The following is a 22,062-nucleotide window of genomic DNA, read 5'->3' on the forward strand; positions in this document are numbered from 1 at the left end:
GTGCGGCCTACCCTTTTTCGGTATTTTACCCATAACTTCATCTTGGAGTGCCCAATTAAGCCAAAACATGACCCATAGGAGTTTTTGTTTGCACTGGATCTAATGGCAGTGGTCCCACAGCTGTTTGACCCACCAAACGTATCGCTCTAGTTACAGGGTCCATTTTAGAGAGGGAGAGACCGATTTTGTTGAAATTGTTTCTTTGTGTTCACTGCCATAGACATATCTAATTGCGATGAATCCTGGCAAGTGGTCTTTTGAAGAGTGCATACAAAGATCTTGACTAATTATGGAGCCATTTTGAAACTGTCAAAATTTCCACTGTTTTGAAGGCTTTATTGACCTGCTTCCTACTTATTCCTAATCAAGGATCAAGGTGCTGAAAAATACGTTCAAACAGTCTTGTGCACAATTGTGCACCTTACTATTTGCCCCATGTTCCCCCAAACACGTGCACAAGAAGTGCCACAAAATTTCCCTCCGTACGAAGTTTAGTGCACATGCGCACCATGCGTGCTCAACTCAACGCGTGTGATTCACGCGAATACTGTGCCCTTTTTTTAGCGCAATTGTGGCCGATTGTGGACAATTGTGCACCGAACTATTTACCCCATTTTTCTCGAAACACCTACGTAAGAAGTGCCACCAAATTTCCCTCCGTATGAAGTTTAGTGCACATGTAACACCGCATGTGCTCAACTCAACGCGTGTTATTCGCACGAAAACCATAAAAAAAAATTTGCATGCAATTCGGGCAGCTTGTGCACAATTGTGCACCCTACTATTTTCCCCATGTTCCTCCAAACATGTGCGCAAGAAGTGCCACCAAATTGCCCTCCGTACGAAGTTTAGTGCACATGCGTACCGCACACACTCAACTCAACGCATGCGATTTGCACGAAAACCATGCCATCGTTTTATGGGCAATTGTGGTGGCATGTGCACAATTGTACGACCTACTATTTTCCCCACGTTCCCCCTAACAAGTGCTTAAGAAGTGCCACCAAATTTCTTTCTGTACGAGGTTTAGTGCACATGCGCACTGCGCACGCTCAACTCAACGAGTGCGATTCGCGCTAAAACCGTGTCATTTTCTTGCATGCATTTGTGGCTGCTTGCGCGGAATTGTGCACCGTACTATGTGGCCCATGTTCTCCAAAACACGTGCACAAGAAGTGCCACCCAATTTCCCTTCATACGCAGTTTAGTGAATATGCGTACCGCATGCGCTCAACTCAATGCGTGCGATTCGTTACAAAACCATCCCTTTTTGTACGTGCAATTGTCGTGGCTTGCGCACAATTGTGCACCCTACTATTTTCCCCACGTTTCCCCAATCATGTGCACAAGAATTGCCCCCAAATTTCACTCCATATGAGGTTTAGTGCACATGTGCATCGCGTGTGCTCAACTCAATGAGTCCGTTTTGCACGAAAACCATGCCATTTGTTTGCACGCAATGGTGACGCCTTGTGCACAGTTGTGCACCCTACTATTTGCCCCATGTTATGCCAAACACATGCGCAAGAACTGCCACCAAATTACCCTCCATATGAAGTTTAGTATACATGCGCATTGTGCACACTCAACTCAACACGTGCGGTTCGCACGAAAATCGTGATGTTTTTTTGCCCGCAATTGCTGCAGCTTGTGCACCATTGTGCACCCAACTATTTGCCCTACATTCCCCCAAACAGGTGCGCCAGAAGTGCCACCAAATTCCCATCGGTATGAAGTTTAGTGCACATGCGCACCGTGCGCGCTCAGCTTAACAGGTAAACCGTGTCATTTTTTTGCATGCATTTGTCGCGTCTTGTGCACAATTTTTCACACTAATGTTTGCCCACGTTCCCACAACCACATGCATAAGAAGTGCCAACAAATTGCCCTCCGTACAAAGTTTAATGGACATGCGCACTCAACTTAACATGAGCAATTTGCGCGAAAACCAAGCCGTTTTTTAGCACGCAATTGTGGTGTCTTGTGCACAATTGTGCACCCTATAATTTTCCCCACATTCCCCGAAACACGTGCGTAAGAAGTGTCACCATGTTTCCCTCCATATAAAATTTAGTGGACATGCGCTTCGCACATGGTCAACTCAATGCGTGTGATTTACACGAAACCCATGTCATTGTTTTGCGCGCATTTATGGTGGCTAGTGCACAATTGTTCCCCCTACTATTTTCCCCACGTTCCCCATCACATATGCACAAGAAGTGCCACCAAATTGCCGTCTGTACGAAGTTTAGTGTACATTCGCACTGCGCACGCTCAACTCAACTAGTGCGATTCGTGCGAAAACTGTGTCATTTTTTAACGTACAATTATGGCAGCCTGTGCACAATTGTACACCGTACTATTTTCCCCATGTTCCCCCAAACACGTGCACTAGAAGTGCCACCAAATTTCCCTCCATATGAAGTTTAGTGCACATGCACACCATGCGCGCTCAACTTAACAAGTGTGATTCGCCAGAAAATCGTGCTGTTTTTTTGCGCACAATCGTGGCGGCTTGTGCACAATTGTGCACCCTACTATTTGCCCCAAGTTCCCCCAAATATGTGCACAAGAAGTGCCACCAAATATCCTTCCGTACGAAGCTTAATGCACATGCGCACCGCATGCGCTCAACTTAACGCATGCGATGATCACGAAAACCGTGCCATTTTTTTACGTGCAATCGTGGCAGCTTGTACACAATTGTGCACCATACTATTTTCCCCACGTTCCCCCATATACGTGCACAAGAAGTTCCTCCAAATTTCCCTTCATACGTGGTCTTCTTGTACCTTCTAAGTGACTTTAGCTTCGAACCCAAAGCATTTTTTCAGCTCGTGGCCTCATACTTGGTGATTTGGGCACCAGAGGTTTTCTGTACCCTGGGCAAGGCATTTTGGCTGCTTGGCGAGCTTGGGTGTAATGAGACCCTGTTGGAGCATTGCCTCGAAGAGGGCCAGTAGAGGGTCTAGCTCGGTGATTCCCGACGCTTGCGTCAAGAGTTCTTCTTGCACTGATGGAAGAGGGACTTGAGGGTGCCCACTGGGTTACCATGAGCTTCTTAGAATTGCTGCATCTTCTTTGCCAAGTGTTCGTGGAAGCTAGTGCATTTGTTCACGTCATGAACTCGTATCAGGTGATACGAGCACCAGAGGTCCTTCGTTCCTGGAGGCAGGAACTTAGGCTGTCTTGTTGGCTTTGGCATGGTGTTCCTCCTCGAGTATTATGGAGAATAGTGCACGAAGGATATCGGGTGCCCTGTCACCCTCTTGGATCATTACTATGTGAGAAGCCTCCATTGCCCCGAACGCTTTCTTCAACTCTTCGCGCTTTATCTGACCCTTATTAATAAGGGCTTCGATAGTGTCATTGAGCTTATAGCAATCATGAGTGGGATGGCCTACTTTTCTGTGATTGGCGCAATACCTCTCATTCATCTCCTACCCAGCCGCCTCTGCGGTGTTGACCTCCGGCAGCTGGATCATGTTTTGTTCTAGTAGCACTCGAAGTAGTGCAAGATTCCACTCCTTATCGAAGGGGTAAACCTTATTCTGGCGCTGAGTCCAAAAGTTACTTCGACTAGCATTTTTAAGAGGCGAGACCTTATTATAGGACTACTGCTTGCCCTCGTCTTAAGGCGTTTGTGCCTTGGAGAGGTCCAGGGTTTAAGGGACGGAATTCTTGGTGTCAATCACAGTGACGGTCACACTGATCACCGATTTTTTCTGGTTGAGCCGACTGTTGGAGCGATAATTCGAGCTGGAGGTTGCTAACGAGATCCGCCATGATGCTTGAACAGACCCTCTATATGAACTCCTTTAGAGATGAGCTCTAACATGAAGGGCAGATTAGAGGCCTCGACAAACAGGGTGATCTTGGAAAGCATGTTTCGTATACAAGTCTGGATGGCTTCTTTTTCAATCATGGGAGTGGCATGAAAGGTTGCCAGCTTTCTCCATCGAGCAATGAACTTGTCAACCCGCTCATCAGGGTCTTGAGTGAGAGTATGGAGCTCGATGGTCTCCATGTTCCTTTGGACTTCGTGGAAGCGTTGGTAAAACAACTGCTCCATTTCTTGCCACGTGTGTACCGAGTTTGGACGCCGCCGAGCATACCATTGAAAGGCTAATCCTCTGAGGGTCTCAATGAATTGACAGAGGAGGAGTCATCGTTTCTTGACAGTCCGCTTAGAAGTGGGCGGTATGTTGAGGAGACATGGTACCATTGAATAGGGGGAGCTTCCCTTTTTTATAGTTTGGGGGAAATGATACCTGGTCATTGTACGAAGAATACAGCTTCTGGTAGAGCGGTGCCTCATGCATTCCTAGGACCTTGTTCTTGAGACTGTGGGCCACCATGGAATCTATGTCGGTTTGGGAAATCCTGCGGGAGGCAGAGCAGTCTTGGGAGGCCGACGGTGGTGTTTGCTTGGGAACTATGTCTTCACCAGTCGGGGAATCGGTCTCATGGTGAGAAGAAGGGGACCTGGAAGCTTCTAGGCAATCCATCTTCTCGATGATTGATTGCACCATTACCGTGAACTTGTTCATCCTTTCTTCTTGGGCATCTTCTAGATCATTGATCACCATGATACTGATTGTTTCTTCTGGAAGGTCAGAGCCAGGTGGAATGATGGACTGCCGAGGTTGGCGAGTCGGGCATGGTAACTCAGTCTGCAGGGGCTCAGCTTGCCCTTACTGGACTCGAGTCTTGTATGCCGACCTTGTGATAATCAGTTCTCGACCATCTTGGGACCGTGGTTTCTTGGTAGTTATCACTGAGCAATACTCTTGGATTTGCTTGGGTTATCAAGTTTGGAGAGGGAAAAAGGGATTACGAGGCAGGAGGTCACCGAGAGTAGTGACCTCAGCTACCTTGGAGGCCTCTTTAGTTAGGATCTACAGGCCCCTCTTCTACTTAATCCTGAGGCTGTTACAAACTTTACCCCAGAACTGGGCCTGAGATTTAGACTACCCCGCTTTTCTTGAGCATTTGAGGGCTATGTCTATTAATTAGAGTAGGGAGTGGGGTCTAAGGATAGAAGGCAACTTGGGCCTCTACTTAGAGGCTAGAGGCTTTTGTCCAACATAAAGCAACTGCTCCGAGTCCCTTTGTGAGGCCTTGGTGCGTGGCTGACCTGAGGCTGGCTCAAGAGGGTACTCTTCGGGAAAACCTTTGAGTAACAGGTCTCGAGGTGCTTGCCTGGTGAGGGATGAGTGACAGAAAAAGGAGCTGGTTCATGACTGTGCCTAAGTCGGGAGCGAGGAGGAACCTGCAAAGTTGGTGTGCGTGCACCTTTTGGGTTAGTCGTCCGGGTGACTTGGGGGTCAGCCCGGGCTCGGTCAACGGGTTCAACCTTGGAAGGTCGAGACCCACAAGCTTGTGTCTATGAGGGACGGGTAGGAACCTATCTCTCACAAGGTGAAGCTGTGTGTGGTGAGAGGGATCATGAAGCGGTTGATCTTCTGATGCTCGAGCCGACACAGAACTAGCGTTGTCCCAAGCAGTGGGATGCAGGGCACACGCTGGGTTTGGCCCAAGAAGTCCTAGACTTGAACGCGAGTTCGAGGCAGCGTGAAAGTTGCCCCGAGGTGTAGCTCGAGTGGATGGACCACAAGCCTTTAGGTGTGTGTGTGGGGTGGAGACCTCAAGGTCTCCGCCTTTGTGTGTCGAGCCTACAAGTGTAGAGGTTCGGGGTAGTAAAGGAGTTTTCGGGGGGTAGCCTTGTGGAGACCCTCAGAAGAGATGATAAATTGCTTACCTTTGGCAAGAGTGGATAGGGTGGCCTTCCGGTGTACCTCAGCAATATGATCGGCAACAGACTTGTCCACGGTGGGTGCTGTGTGCGATAGTAGATGTGCTACTAATGGAAGGGACCTTGGTGGAGAGTCCACCTGGGTGAGAAAGCAGGGAGGCAGGGACCTTTAAGTCCCCTCTCGTACCGATCCAGGAGAGAACCTGGGAGCCAGGCTATGAGTCCTGGCTCAGAAGGAGTGTTGGGAAGGAGGCTTGAGTAGCTCGATTCGCTGAGATGGTCACGAGTGCGGGGATGAGAAAATTCTCGATGCGGATGAACCGGTTCAATAACCTAGGTGCTATAGAAAGTACTGCAGAAATTGAAAGAGGATACTGATCAAACAAGAGCGAACTGACGAAGGGGTAATAAGTCCCCAGTCAAGTCGTCAAGCTGGTTAGGTGCCTCGATCTCGCCTCCCCAGATCTAGGTGATTGAGTGACACGTGTCTCGGGTTTAGAAGACCCCAGACTTGAGTTTGCTTTCTCAGGAACCTTGATCAAGAGCAAGGGCAGGTATACTAACCGATGAGAGAGGAATTTATGGTGGGTTTGGGACTTACTCAGGCTGGCTCGTGTGGGCGTCCTCTTAGATCATGAAGAAAGCCCCCTAGCTGCTTCAGCTGGATTGGAATCGCCTCCCTTGACCTGAAATCTTTGGACAATATTACTACGGTTAATTTGCAAGAGAAGTGGGCTGAAAGACCAACCCTTGTCTTAGGACAATGCACATTCATGTGGCTAAGAATGTGAAAAGTTAGGGTGATGAAGTGGAAGGAAGGCACGAGGCGGCAAAGAGATAGGGTCCGGATGGCACTAAGTGATGCCACCCACGGCTGTAGAATAACAGTGTCGCGGCCCTTGGACCGACACTACTGCTCATGGCTAGAGGGTGGGTAATGAAATTTGGGCTGTGCTAGGCGAAGCCATTGGCAATAGAAGAAGGCAGCTCACCCCTGCGCGGGCAGCGATAACCTTTTGTTAAGCGCACGGCAATAGTCATTTTTGGAGCACGCGGTGGCAGTTCTTACTAGTTAGGTGCCTCGATCTCGCTTTTTGGATCCTGAAGGATCAAGCGAAGTGCGTCTCGGGTTTTGGAGGAGACCCGGGATGTTTATGAGATCGCTCCCTCGGGATCCTTGTTCGAAAATGAGGGCAGGTGTTACCTACCAGTGAGAGAGGAATTTTGAAGGTGGGTTCGGGACTTACTCGGGCTGAGTCGTGTGGGTGCCCTCTTAGATCAAGCAGAAAGCATCCTAATAATAAAAATGGTTCAGAATCGCCTCCCTTTGCTCTTACTCTTCTTATTTTCTGCAATCACACATGTATATGCCAAAGGTTATGGTACAGGTGGGTCAGACCTCACCCTTTTCCTCTCTGATGAACGTATACAAGCATGCTCATTCAAAAAGAAGAAAGAAAGATGATGGGGAGAAGAATTCGAGCAAGTAAGAGGATCAGAGCAGTGACTAGGCTGGTTGATAATTGGCTTAACGTGGTAGCCAAACGGGCTCGGTAACGAAGACCAGCTCACGGGATCACCACTAGTCATTATTACCAATATCGACCAGCTAAGCACAATGGTTGGTCTGTCATGGCAATAAAGCAGGCCAAGTGATCTTGACGCAACAACATTACGGGCAGACGACAGGCCTGCTATAAGATGCTAACCTTCATCATTCTTTGTCGAACGCAAGAGTAGTAGAGGAATAGTTTGAAGAGAAGAATGGAATAGACAAAATGAGAGAGAAGAAGGAAGAGAGGAGGGAGAAGAAAGGAGAGAAGATGTAGTCGGCGCTATACATTGTCGACTGTTTCAGGAGATAAGAGAGGGAGGAAGTTGTCGGCGTTAAGTCTCACCAATTGACAGAAGAAGAGAGAGAGAACCAGTCGGCAGGAGGTCTCACTGACTGACAGAGGAAGAGAGACAAAACCATTTCGACTTGAGGTCTCACCGACTAATAGAGAAAGAGTGCGAAAACCAGTCGCCGCTATGTCGACTCAACTAACAAAGGAAGAGAGAGAAACCCAGTTGGTGCTAAGTCTCACTAACTGACAGAGGAAGAGAGAGAAAACCAGACAGCGCTAGGTCTCACCAACTAACAGAGGAAGAGGGATAAGCCCAGTTGGCGTTAGGTCTCGCCGACTGATAGAGGAAGAGAGAGAAGACCAAATAGTGCTAGGTCTCACTGACTGATAGAGGAAGAGAGAGAAACCCAATTTGTACTAGGTGTCACCGATTGATGGAAAGGGAAAAAATCAATCGACATGAGGTCTTACCTACTGACAGAGGAAGAGAGAGAAAACTAGTTGGCACTAGGTCTTACCGACTAACAGAGGAAGAGAGAGAAAGCCCAGTTAGCATTAGATCTCACCGATTGATAGCGGAAGAGAGAAAATCAGTTGATGCTAGGTCTTACAGATTGATGGAGGAAGAGAGAGAAAGCCCAGTCAGCACTAGGTCTCACCGACTCACACACAAAGAGAGAGGAGACCAGCCGGTGCTAAGCCTCACTGTTTTCATCAGAAGGGACAAATAGAGGATCACGAGACTTAAAATTTATTTGAATCTTGGAAACTTCGGATCGATAGTGTGCTTGTTCCTTGATTCTTTTCTATAATTTTTTCAATGAAGTGCACTAAGCATGCCGCCACGGTCGTGTGGCAACAAATGGGACCCGATTTGGAGCCCAAACGAAGATTTTGTGAGTTTTGAGTTTTGGTCGAAATCTAGAATCTGGCGGCTGGAATTTAAGTTACTTCGTGGTCTTCGTGAATGAAATTTGATCGTCCATCATGTACGCACACAATGGAATTGGTTTCGTGTTGATTCGTTGCGCGAGGGTCATGATTTGGTCCATCGAGCAAGGCGTGTCGCTCTTGGATTTTTTGCAATTTCTTCACAGATCGACTAGCTTTTCTCCCTGCTCGAACATCGTCTTAGGGTGTGCCGCATATCAAATTTTTTGTCTTGATGAGATGAATATGCTTACCAAATTTGGGAGTGACTGCCCGTGACTGTAAAAACAGCCACCTTTAATGGTGTTTTGGTGCAGTGAGGCCACACAGGAATAGTGTGTGCCCCCTCCTGTTTCAATGTTTTGCTCATATCTTTGTCTTGGAGTGTCCAATTAAGTCAAAATTTGGCCCATAGGGGTTTTCAACCATGCCGGATCTAATGGAAATGGTCCCATAGTGATTTGAGACACCAAAAATGTAGTTCCAGTTGTAGAGTCCATTTAAGGGTGCAAGAGCCCTTTTTCTGAAAACCGTTCCTTTGTGTTCGCTGCCTTAGACATGTTGGAATGCTACAAAACTTGGCAGGTGGTCTTTTGGAGTGTGATGATGATCTTGACCAATTCTGGTACCATTATGAGACTATCGACAATTTTCACTGTTTTGTAGGCTTTATTAACCTGCTTCCTACTAAGGACCAAGGTGCTGAAAAATACATTCAAATAGATTGCCCCATCGAATGTTGTGCTTCAAGAGAATTGAGAAGGACAATCATTAGAAAAATTTTCTTCAGCTTTTAGTATTTTTCTTTCTAGCCACAGGACCACGTGAACACCGAGGAGATTCACGTAATGGTGTAACTAAGATACTCAGACGTAGGGATGCATTGTTCGCAGGTCCCTCCGTGGAGACTTTAAGGGGAGAAGAGACTTTTTTTAGGGATCTTGTCGAAGTCCTCACCCTTGTGCTCACTGTTTGTGATTCTTAATCGAAGGATTTTGTATGGATTTCATCTGTCAGAATCATGCCCATATGGCAATTGAGTGCCATGGTGAAGGGCATTGTTCCCATCTCGTCTGGGTTTGTTGGTTTGGCTTGGTAGGCGTTGTTTGCTGCTACACTAGGTTTTCTTTTGACGTTCAGAGTTCAACTTTGGGTCTTGACTACTAGGTCCAATCAGGGGCAGTGTTAGCCGGTCTCGAAGGTCTGGGCCTGTCGGTTAGGCGAGCTGAAGTCTCTGACATGTTCTCCCTATGCTTTGTCAGTTTTTTGCCTTTGTAATGTTTTTTTCTTATAGTGTAATTGTGACCTCGTGAGAATAATGTTCTTCCTCATGAGACTTGTCTTGCGTCTTGGTGAGTCTTCTGTCTTTCAAGTCCTTTTGCTACTGGACTCTGACTGTCGAAATATTTTCCTTGAAGATCATGTTTTTGGGTTCCAGGTTTTTATGACACCAGGGATTTTCTTCTTTTGAGTGAGGATTGAAGCCACCTGTTGAGGCGAGTGTTGCGTCAACCTGTTTATTGATCCAAGCATCCTTTGCGGATTTTTGCTTAGTCTTGGGAAGCGACATCATAGAAGAGGTCTTTACCAACTTCTTTTTATGGGGTTATTTTACCGATGACCTTCTGGTCATGTCCACCTTTTTTATTTTCATTCTTGCTCACGATGCCCTTTCGGGTTTTCACCGTGCCCGGTTTTTTATTCACAAAACTCTTTTACTCATGGTTTCGTGACCATTCCCGCCTGTCATTTGTACTCATAGCGTTCCCTTGTTCAGGAATACACTATGCTCGTTATTCTTTTCTCTTTTTCTTTGTGAAGACGTGTTTAAGGTCACGCCTCTGGGACCTATGCGGAATAATTTATTGTCATGCGACTTGGACATGCACTATGATTTAAAGTCATACAGCTGGACAGTGATGGTGATGGATGGTAGTCTATGAAGGTCATGGAGTGAGTATGGCGGTGGTTTGGCTCACTTGGGGAGATGGCTCGAGGCTACCTATGAGAGATGGATGATGTATGAAATGTGAGTGGATGATGGTGACCCACTAACTTACAACGAGGACGGATGGCGGGATGGTTTGCCGTTTTGTGAGTATGGGTGAGACTCACTGGGGAATGAGGTATGGTGATGAACTGAATGAACTCACTGAGGAGGTAATGAAGGCAGTGCACACACACAATCACATAGGTTAGGAAAGGCATGCGTGAAAGTGCATGTAAAGATGTGTGCACGTTTGTGTGGGCGAGTTTATGGTCATGCCTCCGTGACCTGGGCAAAGCATTTTATTGTCATCCCAACAGGACATGCACTATGGTTTAAGGTCATACAGCTGGATCGTGGTTGCTGAGCCTTTGAACGTCATGCGGCTAGGATGGGTGTTATAGTTTAAGGTCACACAACTAGACCATGGTTATGTAGTTTAAAGTCATACGACTAGGACCATGCAGTTTAAGGCCGTGCAGCTAGACCTTCGTTACAATTTAAAGTAATATAGATTGAACCATGGTGCTCTGTAGTTTAAGGTCATGCAGCACAGCCCCCCGCTACAACTTAAGGTCGTATAGTTTGGACCATGGCGTTGTGCAGTTAAGATCATGCAGTATGAACCACCGCTACAGTTTAAGGTCGTATAGTTTGGACCATGGTGTTGCGCAGTTTAAGGTCATGTAGCACCGACCACCACTACAGTTTAAGGTTATAGTTTGGACCATGCGGTTTAGGGGAGTGTGTCTAAACTGAGGCAGTGCAGTTTTAGGGTCATGCAATACGGACCGAGACTGTGCAGTTTAGGGTCGTGCAGCACGGACCAAGGCTGTGCAGTTTAGGATCGTGCAGCACGGACCAAGGCAGTGCAATTTAGGGTCGTGCAACACGGACCGAGGCTGTGCAATTTAGGTCATGCAGCACAGACCGAGGCTATGTAGTTTAGGGTCATGCAGCACAGACCAAGGCTGTGCAGTTTAGGATCATGCAACATCGACCAAGGCTGTGAAGTTTAGGGTGGTGCAGCACAGACTGAGACTGTGCAGTTTAGGGCCATGTAGCATGGATCGACGCTATGTAGTTTAGGGTCGTGCAGCACGGATCAAGGCTGTGTAGTTCAGGGTCATGTAGGACAAACCGCTGCTACAGTTCAAGGTCATATAGTTTGGACCATGCAGTTTAGGGTCGTGCGTCTAGAACGAGGCTGTGCAATTTTAAGGCTGTGCAGTTTTAAGGCTGTGTAGCACGGACCATGGCTGTGCAGTTTAGGGTCGTGCAGCATGGATCGAGGCTGTGCAATTTAAGATCATGCAGCACGGACCGAGGCTATGCAGTTTAGGATCGTGCGGTACGGACCAAGGCTGTGCAGTTTAGGGTCGTGCAGCACGGACCAAGGCTGGGTCCCCATGTAGGTGGAGTTTCATAGGGACTAGGTCTGTGGGTGGTGATCCGACTCTATGGGGATAATGGTTAAAGCCATTCACAAACTGAAGGCTTAGATGGAAATGGTGACTTGATGAAGGCAGGTCAACAGAGGTAGACTTCACTAGGGTTTACAGGAGGTAAGCGTACTCTTTGGAGAATTAGCTTATGAGGATAACCCGACTTCCTGGGGATAAGATAGCTTGGTGTGAAACAGAATCACCAGGAATTAAAGAGGTAAGAATGACCCTAACCCCACTAGGGATAATAGATTCAAGTATGGGTGTGACTCCTACTAGGGATGAGGGACAACTCCTGACTTCATTTGGGAAGTCACAATTTGGGTGCAACTGATCGTGTGTGACTCCACTGGGGATGGCACATCATGGCTTGGGTACAACTTCACTAGGGATAGTGGTAGGGCATACCTTGCTTGAAATACAGATGGCGCCATGTGAGCACTAATGGTCTATTGTCAGTATTCAACCGACGCTGAGTTCTCACAACATAACCGGCACTGGGCTGTTAAAGATTCCGCTGGCATTGTGAACGACCCGTGATGTTTTCTAGAGTCAATTGGCATCGAGTTAACCGACGCTACGGTCGTTTCTAAAAACATGCCCAGCATTAAGTCAACCGGTGCTAGGGTTGTATTTGGAAACTCATCCGACGCTAAGTCATCAGGCACTAGGGTTGTATTTGGAAACTCACCCGGTGCTAAGTCAACCGGCGCAAGGGTTGTATTTGGAAACTCACCCGGAGCTAGGTCAACCGGCTCTAGGGTTCTATTTGGAAACTCTCCAATGCTAAGTCAACAGGCAGTAGGGTTGTAGTTGGAAACTCACCCGACACTAAGTCAACCGACGTTAGGGTCGTCTTGAAATCTACACCCGACACTATGTCAATCGACACTGAGTCAATCGACGCCGGGGACGAGAGTTATCTCGGGCCTCGGGTCTAGGCCTAACCCGAAGCGTCGGTTCTTGGCTTCCCTTGGACACAACTAGAATTTTAAGTTTGTGAGGGGCATTTGAGGGCAGCGTAGTCTATATAAGGGGATAAAATCTCGTTTTCCCTTATTTTTCACCAAGGGTAAAAAATTAAGCAACAGTTTTCTTTAACAGTGAGGAGAGGCTGTGCCCGGTTGAAGTTTCGGCAAGCAGTATGGCTTCAGCAGGAGTTTTGCAGGGAAGATTCTTTGGCAAACAACAGGATTCCAGCAAGGGTCTTGCAGATAAAACCTTCAACAAGTGGACTTTGCCCAGAATTTGGTGAAGTTGTAGAGAGAGTAGTAGGGAGAATCCTCTGGGATGTTTTTCCTAAAATGGAGGAAATTTCGGGTGCAGATTTCCTTTCTGATAGGGATTTTTAGGGGTTCCCTAGTGATTGTGGAAGTTTTCTTGCACTATTTGTGGTGTTGCAGAAGATTCCCGAATTAAGGGGAAGTTTGCAGGAGTTTTTTGGTGAGGTTATGGTGACACTTAGACTAAAAGCACGGGCGGGAAAGTTCTTCAGTGGGTTTTCAACCGTATAGGAAAAGTTCCTGAGGGAGGCGAACAGTTGCAGGAGGTGGGCCGTACGATTGTAGGAGGTGAACTGTCATGGGGAAGGCATACGGTTAGTGACGGTTTGGCCTTCGTCCTTGAAAATCATATGACCATTAAGGAGGTGCGAAAACTTAAGTTTTGAAAAATGAGGAGTCTCAGGAGGCAAACAGTCACAACAGAGACAACGTTAACAGAAGTGCAACTGGCACTGAGGCAACCGACACTGATGGTTTGAAATGCCGACTCAACCGGCGCTGAACCTAAAGAAAGGCAATTAACGCTAAGGGTTAGGAGCACAACCGACGTTGGCCTTTGGAGAACACAACTGGTGCTGGCTTCAGTCGGTGCTTGTCAGCACATGTGGCTTATCATGATGAATAGAAAGACGCTCGCGCATCGCGGTAAGTCACGTTTGGGGTTCGCAGCGCTCGACGATGAGCTACGTACGACGATGTTCATCGGTCGACAAAAAGTGGCGAAGGATGGGGCGTGGCTTGTGGTACCTGTTGGAAGCCAAATCCTCCAGGACAACAGTGAGGTCCATGTTGTTCTGTGGAAGGGCATCCACTGTGAACACGGCATGCTTTCTGTCATAGGCCAGCTCCTTGCCAAGGCAGCCCCTCTTGTATGTTTGATATATATGTCGAACGGATCCTACGTCGTATGTTCAACATACACGTCAAATGAGGTATCTGGCTTGTATGTTTGACATACACGTCAGATGGACTGAAGCTAACTTCTTGGAGTGGCTTTGCTTTGTCTTTTGGCCTGTAACCATCCTCTTACTCGTCGGATGAATTAAAGCTAATTCTCCAAATGGTTTCGCTTCTTCTTCATGAGAAGGGCCTTCCTTTCATGGGATAGTCATTTGATTTGGCCTGTAATCATCTTCTTACTCTCAGATGTAAGAGTAAGAGTACAAGTTTTGGTTTGTAAATGTCCTCTTATCCTCAGACGCAAGAGACATGTAACCTCCCTAGTAATGGTTTCTTGTAACTCATTTTTATTGCAATAAAAAAAAAGTTGGCATTTTGTTTAGACTATCTTTGCTTGTTTTCGAGCTCTGTTGGGCGAGACCTTTTTTACTGTAAAGCGACCTTCCCACTTAGGCTCAAACTTCTCTTTACGCCGGCCACATATAACAATAGGTCTCTTGATAACTAAGACTAGATCACCACGAGTGAACGAGCAGATCTTGACAGACTTGTCAAAATCCCTCTTCATTCTCCCTTGGTTGAGTTCAAGGTTCTACTGAGCCTCTAGCCTCTTTCCATTGAGTGCATCCAATTCTTGATACCAGAGCTTGACTCTCTCATCTTCGGTTATTCCTTGGTGAATAGCGACCCGCAATGAGGGGATTTGTATTTCAAGAGGTAAAACTGCTTCACCCTCATAGACCAAAGAATTAGGAGTGGAATCAGTAGCATTACGCGTAGTAGTACGATAAGCCCACAGTGCTTCGGGAAGCTGCTCATGCCAGTTGTTCCTTGTTTTTTATACTAACTTTCTTAAGACATTGCATAGAGTCTTATTTAAAGCCTCAGCTAATCCATTCGTTCGAGGGTGGTACATAGTTGAGTACCTCCATTCGAAACCAGATTGGTTAACTAAGCGATCAACGTGATGACTCCTAAATTGAGGGTCGTTGTCAGATATGATCCAGTCAGGCACTCCAAAGCGATATATGATATGATGTCAAACGAAGTAGGCTAGTGCTGTCCCAGGAACCTGCTTAAGGGGGACCACTTCAGCCCACTTAGAGAAGTAATCAGTTGTAGCTAGGATAAAAACATAGCCCAATGTGGAAGGGAGGTCAATAGGCCCTACAATGTCCATACCTCATTTTGAGAAGGGCCATGATGCAACCATTGGTGTAAGGGCTCTGAAGGCTGGTGAACCAGGTTGGGGTGTATTTGGCATACTTGGCACTTTTTAGCATAGCTTAAGGAATATACTATCATAGAAGGCCAATAATATCCCAACTTGCGTATTCGTTCATAGAGTTTAGGACTGGTGTAGCCCACAGATGCCTGAGTGGACTTCTTTGAGCACTTCCTTTGCTCCTTGGATATCGATGCATCTAAGAAGAATGTCGTCAAACGACCATCTGAAGAGAGCATCTCCTTCAAGGAGGGTATACTTGGTAGACATTCGCTGTATGTTGTTGTGCTCGGTACGATCTTCTAGGAGCCTTCCATGCCATAGGAAACTAGAGATGGTCCTCTCCAATCTTCTACCTGCTCAATTTCTACACACATGGGTCAAAGAATTCTAGTTCTTGGTTTCGACCCTTAGCTGCTTGACTCTATGTTATATCTTATTCGATCTTGATTACTTCTTTGGCTGACAGAAGTGCTCTAAATGGATAAGGAGGGCACTCGGGGAAAATATTTCTCTCGTCATCCGCATCAACCTTGGTTCTTAGTTCGATGTGTCTCCATTCTGCCACCCAGAGAAACTTGGGCCTTGATGAGGATAATTGAATTGTAGCTCCGAGTTTCGTAAGTGTATCAGCCTGCGAGTTTAGCCTTTTGGGGATGTGACTCACGGATACGTCCTCAAACTAAGCCATATACGATTTTGCAATATCATGATAAGGCTTAAGAGTGTTTTTTCTCACATCACAAATCCCTTTGAGCTGTTGGATAACCAACTCAGAGTCACCATAGATCTTGAGCTGCTCCAAGTCGAGGTCAAAGGTTATCTTCAGTCCGATTATAAAGGCCTAATATTCTCCCTCATTATGAGAACCAGCTTGAGCAAGAGAGAAAGAAAGTGGTAATATTCCTCCTCTCGGACTTAGGAATACTACTCTGATGCCTCCTTGATTTGATTGGAAGGCTCCGTGGAAGTACAATTCCCACACAAGAGAAAGGTTAGCACAAAATACTTCTTCATCAGGGAAGTCGATTGATATAGGAGATTCTACCGGTATAGGTTGTGCTGCGAGAAAGTTAGCCAAGGCCTGGCCCTTGATGGCCCTTTGTGGGACATACGTGATGTCGAACTCCATCAACAATAGTGCACACTTAGCCAGGCGTCCCGACAAGCATGAGCGTGTCATGAGAAACTTTACAAGATTAACTTTCAATATAAGCTTCACTTCATGACTGAGCAAGTAATGGCGGAGTTTTTGTACTATGAAGATCAAGGCCAGACACATCTTCTCAATGGGGGGGTAATTCTTCTCGGCCCCTTGCATCCTGCGACTGAGGTAATGTAACGTGGTTTCTTTTCCTTCTTCATTGTTTTGTGCCAACAATGCTCCGAGAGACTCATCTAAAGCAGTCACATATAGAATGAGAGGTCTTCTCAATAATGGTGTCAAGAGTACTAGAGGATTGAGTAACTAATGCTTGATGTCGTCAAGGGCTGCCTGACATGCTTCATTCCAAATGAATGGGGTATCTTTCTTTCAGCAATTGTGTAAAGGGTTTACAATGACCTGAGAGGTTGGAGATGAACCTACGAATGTAGGCTAGTTGCCCTTGGAGAGAGCGCAGTTCTCGAAGCATCGTCCATGACTATATTTCTTGGATATCTTTAATCTTGACTAGCTCAACTTCAAGCCTCGATGTCTGATGATGAACCCCAAGAATGTTTTGGACCACAAGCCAAAAGCACATTTCAGCGGGTTCATTTTAAGTTAATGAAGACGCAAACGCTCGAATTCCTTCTCAAGGTCTCTCATGTGAGCATCCACCTCTTCATATTTTACCACCAAATCGTCTACATAGCATTCCACTTCTTTGTGCATCATGTCTTTGAAAATGGTCGTCATTGCTCTCTGATATGTGGCGCCAACATTCTTTAACCCAAAAGGCATCATTGTGTAGCAGAAGACCCCTTTTGGAATTAAGAATGCAGTGGCCTCTTCATCTTCTGACGCCATCCTTATCTGATTATAGCTGGAGTATCCGTCCATGAAGAAAAAGGTTTGACAGTGAGTGGTAGAGTCAATGAGCATCTCGGTGAATGGCAATGGGAATTCATTCTTGGGATAGGCAATATTCAATCGTAAAATTCAATACACACCCTGATTTGACCATTATTCTTCTTGACCGGAACAACATTCGCTAGCCATTTTGGGTACTTGACTTCGCTAGTAAAACATGCTTGTTTGAGGTTAGTCATCTTGGCGTCTATCTATATCTCAAGGTCAACCCTGAACCTTCTCGATTTCTGTTTGACGTGTTTGATGGTCAGATCGATGTCGAGATAGTGAACAACTACTTGAGAGTCTAAGTCGAGCTTCTCAAGATAATGCCAAGCAAATACGTCACGGTTTGCTCGCAAGAAGGTAGTGAAATGCTCTTTCTCTTCTAGAGACATATTCACTGAAATGAAAGTGGGTCTGGGATCTGTTTCATCTCCAAGATTTATTTCTTCGATTTCGTCAGCTGTGGCTTGACCATCTTCTATCCATTCTTCTGGGGCCTCTTGGAACTCTTCATCATTATTTTCAGAGGTCTTTTCATCAACCTCATGCGTAGAGACCCATGACCATGACATCTCTGCTTTCAATAAGGTTCCAGAGCATGTCATGATTTTTGCGCCTTTCTCAAGTCGATGAACAGAAGGGTCGACCTCAAACATGGGAAGCCAATCAGGCTACATGAGCTTTTCTTGGGTTAGCAAAGGTTTAGCATGAAATGTCCTCGTATGAATCACACAGCCCTTGCGTAGATGTGTGTAGTGCTTGCTCCGTAGTGACTTGCGCTTCATAAACTTGTACCATATGGAAAGCCTCTTGAGAATAAAAACTTTGCCGCCTTGATTCTCTCAGCCTCTGCTTGAAGTCGGGCTCAGGGACCACTGGGGTTTCTTTGGCTTCGACTTCTTGTGCTTCTTTGAAGAAGGTGGCTCTGCCTTGGCTTTAGCTGCCAGGGCATCAACAATTCTTAAGAATCCTGTTGCCTGCGCCAGGGTCTTTCTCAATCATTTCCGTTGCATCCTTGTTATGTTTGATCCCTCAAGTTCTCTATCGAGAGAGATGAATTATGGACATATCAAGGTTGTACCTGCAGGAGACATAGACAAGGAAGAATGAGAAGCAAGAGAAGAAGGAGAAGAGGGTTAGAAGGTGGGAGACTTTTAAGGTCGTTCCCCTCAACAGATCGATCTGGGTAGCTTTTTACGTCATCACCAGAGTTGGATAGGTGCAGGGGATCTTTTAGGTCTTTCTCTTGCTTAGGTTGTTGGGGAGTGCTTTTAACATCGTCACTCTCATTGGATGTGTGCTGAGTGGGAGATGAGACGGAAGCATCCTCTTGACAGGATGAAGAAGGAAAAAGGATTGTGTCAAGGAGCAAGGTTGGCAACGGGGGAGGGGCCAGCGAAATTCCTGCTCGATTATTGGTCGAAATGTCTTGTTTCTTTGGCGAGCAGCCCTTGGTGCCCAACTCTTTCCAGTTTTTTGACATGATATTTGATTTGTCTCGTAGCATGGAAAACCACTCTAGCGTGGCAAACTGCTTCTCATCTTAAGGACTTGAGTCTGCTTCGACCATTGTAGCTTATCGATGACTGGGAATATGAGGGTTTCCACAGTGTCTAAGTCATTGATAGAAAGGTTCTGGTTTGTGAGATCTTCTTACCCTGATGGAGAAGTGATTTGGGGATTAGTTACAAAGAGATTGTAAAATTCTTGACACTCCCACATCTTCTCTGTGAATATATTAAGGAAAGTTGTGCATTCTGATAAATAATGACCTCTTATTTGATGGAATGGGCACCAACGATCTTCAGTCCCCTTTGCAAGGTGGCGGGGTTGCCTTGCCTACTTTGGTGTAATTATGCCTTCCTGAAGCATTATAATGAAGAAAGCATGGAGGATATCAGGCATTTTGTCTTCCTCTTGAATGGTTATCGAATGGGAGGCCTCAGCTGCCCTGACAACCTTCTTCAAATCATCAAGCTTTATCTAACCTTTCAGAATGAGGGCCTCAATGATATCCTTTAGCATGTAACAGTCATCTGTAGGATGATTGATCCTCCGATGATAGGCACAATAATTCGCCTAAGTGTCAAGGCCAGACTGCTCAGGGAACTTGGTTTCTGGAAGCTGGATCATATTCTGCTCCAATAGTAACTGCAACAGCATAGGGACCCATTCCTTCTCGAAGGGATAGACCTTGTTCCTATGTTTGACGAAATAATCACCCCGATCAAGGTTGGCTGATGGAGGTATCCGATTGTACGATGGTTGTTGCTTGTCAGCCTGGGGTGTCACTGTTGTCATGGTTACACCTTTAGAGAGGTCCAAAGTTTGGGAGGGAGCCTTCTTTGAATCAGTGACCATGAAGGCTACACTGATTACCCCCTTTTGTTGGTTGTCCTGTGTGTTATTCCGAGAGCTACCATTGCCCCAGTTGTTTGCAGAACTTGTAGATGGTTGTCGTGTCCCATCATGATGGCGTGACAAACTTTCTATGCGAATAGATTTAGAGATCAACTCTGACATGGAGGTCGGATTGGAGGCCTCGACATGTAGAGAGATTTCTGGTCGCATGTTCTGCATGCAAGTCTTGATTGCTTCCTTCTCAAGCATAGGATTATGATGGTGAGAAGCCAAGTTTCTCCATCTTGATATGAACTGATCCATGGGTCCACTGATTCTTGAGTCAAGGTGTGAAGTTTGATAGTTTGAACCTCTCTCTGACCTCATAGAAGTGTTGATAGAACAATTTCTCTATCTCCTCTCATATATGCACCGAGTTTAAAGGAAATCGGGCATACCACTGGAGTGCCGGGCCATCGAGGGTCTCAATGAACTATCGGAGAAGAAGTCTCCTATCAACTGTTTTTTCTTGACATGCCGCTTGGAAGTGGCCAATGTGCTGGTTCGAGGAGGTGGTTCCACTGAATAAGGGAAACTTCCCTTTCTTATAGTCTAAGGAGAATGGATCCTGATCAATATAGGAGGGGTAAGGTCTTTGATAAGGTGTCGCACCCTGTATCCCTAGAATTTGTCTGTTCTTTAGGCTATGAGTGACCATATCCTCAATATCTAACTGAGAGACCAGATGAGGGACAAAATTGTCCTGTGAGGTAGACGGAGGGGGCTGCCGTGGAGGTTCACCATCGGAGTGATGGGAATTGACCTCATGGTTAGCCGACTGGCGTGCCACATTAATACGATGGATCTTCTTTATCATCAAATGCACCATGTCCTCAAACTTATTCATACGATCCCCCTGCGCATCACCGGGCTTGCTTACGACCATTACGCTCACTGTTTCTCTAGGGAGGTCAACGTTAATGACAGCTGAAGGCTTGCGATCTTGACAGGTCATACGTAGTAGATCAGTCAGTAAGGGGTCAACATGCGCTGACAGAACTCGACTCTTGTACACATATGGCATTTGGATTTTTGACAGTCTTGGGACCGTGGCCGCTGAGTGGTCGGATCTTCTTCTGCAACAGTAACCACCGCACGAGGCTCATGGAGCTCTTCTTCAGGCTTCATTATCTAAGGGATAAAAGGGACTTAGGTGATGAGGGTCATCAAAATTGGCTGTTTTGACTGCCTTGATCACCTCCCTAATAGAAATTCGCAAACCTCCATCATGTTTAGCCTTGAGATTTTCATAGACCTCGTGCCAAAATTGTGATCTAGTTCGTGGCAAGTCAACTCTTCTCGCACAAGAGAGAGCAGTCTTCATCAGATGCTGCAATGGATGGGGTCAGGAACTGGAGTCTTCTTGGGCCTGGGAGGATGAAGGACTCAATCTTCCATGAGGTCCATGCCCTGGGCTCTCTGATGAGCTCCAAAGACATGACCTAAGTGATAGGGTTGGTTCAAGATGGTACTCTTGGAGAAAACCTTCGAGTACCAAGGCTGAAAGTGCTTTCTCGATGAAGGAGCAGGCAGGAGTAGGGTTGACTCATGAGGCATAAGTTGAGGGCGAGGGGAGGCTTGAGATAGTGACTCGTGTGCGCCCTTCGAAGAAGGATCTCGGGGGCGCTAGGGGTCCACCCGGGCTCGTGCAGATGATCTGGCCTTAGGAGGCCGAGAACTACAAGTAGGTGTCTGTAAGAGAACGGGTGCATGCCTACCCCTCCTCCTCACACCGGTCCAAGTTAAGACGTGGGAGCTAGACAAGGGGTCTTTGCTCAAGAGGATGGTCGGGAACGAAGTCGAAGGATCTTGTTCCTTGAGGATGAAAATCCCCGATCCGGATAAATGGGTTACAGAACCCAGCAGCCATAAGTGAATATGAAAAGAAAATGAAAGCAGAAAATAAAAGAGGAGACTAGCATAAGAACGATCTGACTAAGGGGTAGTAAGTCCCTAGTGGAGTCACCAAGCTGGTTAGGTGCATTGATCTCACCCTCCGGATCTTGGAGGATCAGGCGGCGAGTGTCTCAGGTTTCGTGGGAAACCCGAGAAGTTTATGTGATCGCTCTCTCGGGAACCTCGTTCGAAAACGGGGGTAGGTCTTACCAACCAGTGAGAGAGGAATTTTGAAGGTGGGTTCGGGACATACTCAAGCTGACTCTCGTGGGCACCCTCTTAGATCATAAATAAACCCCCCCAGTAATAAAACTGGTTCGAAATCGCCTCCCTTG

Source organism: Amborella trichopoda, chromosome 8, assembly GCF_054954075.1.
Source record: "Amborella trichopoda isolate Santa Cruz 75 chromosome 8, AtrichopodaSantaCruz75HAP2 v2.0, whole genome shotgun sequence".
Taxonomy (NCBI): domain Eukaryota; kingdom Viridiplantae; phylum Streptophyta; class Magnoliopsida; order Amborellales; family Amborellaceae; genus Amborella; species Amborella trichopoda.